Raw genomic sequence first — 939 nt, 5'->3', positions numbered from 1 at the left:
AGATAAAAAGAAGAGAATATACAATGAATTCCAAAAACATCTATGAAAATCAGTATTAATTAGATGAGCGGGGCTTTTAGCTTTTTGCCTCTGAACAATTTTGGCATCCCACTCTATCCTTTGAAATTCAGAATAATTGGCTTTTTTAGGAACTCAGAATCCAGATAGTGTCATTGATTCTCCTAGTTAAGTATGATGATTCTTGAACACAGCTACTTTATGAGTCTTGGCCGTGGCCCAAAGCACTCTGTCTTCCAGTATTACCACCGGATACATACATGCCACAGACACATAATTGGGTGAACCTTTTCAGATTGTGACTCAGCTTTGCTAGAGACTCCAATTAGAGGTGTCCAAGATTCTTAAGCACACTCTTTTTGCCTTGGATCACAACTTTATTTTTTTTCTTTTCTCTCTCTTTTTTTTCGTTTTTTTTTCTTCTTTTTTTCTTTTTTTTGTATTCACTGCTTTTTCTTGCTTCAAGAATCATTTTTATGATTTTTCAGATCCTCAGTAACATGTCTCCTTTTTCATCATTCTTTCAAGAGCCAACATTCATGAACCACAAATTCAAAAGACATATGCACTGTTTAAGCATACATTCAGAAAATAAAGGTATTGCCACCACATCAAAATAATTAAACTGTTATAAAATTCAAAATTCATGCAATTCTTCTCTTTTTCAATTAAGAACATTTTTCCTTCAAGAAAGGTGATGGATTCATAGGACATTCATAACTTTAAGGCATAGACACTAAGACACTAATGATCACAAGACACAAACATAGATAAACATAAGCATAATTTTTGAAAACAAACAGAAAATAAAGAACAAGGAAATTAAAGAACGGGTCCACCTCAGTGATGGCGGCTTGTTCTTCCTCTTGAAGATCTTATGGAGTGCTTGAGCTCCTCAATGTCTCTTCCTTGCCTTTGTTG

This window comes from Arachis duranensis, chromosome 6 (assembly GCF_000817695.3).
Source record: "Arachis duranensis cultivar V14167 chromosome 6, aradu.V14167.gnm2.J7QH, whole genome shotgun sequence".
Lineage (NCBI taxonomy): Eukaryota > Viridiplantae > Streptophyta > Magnoliopsida > Fabales > Fabaceae > Arachis > Arachis duranensis.
This window is presented reverse-complemented; position numbering follows the sequence as displayed.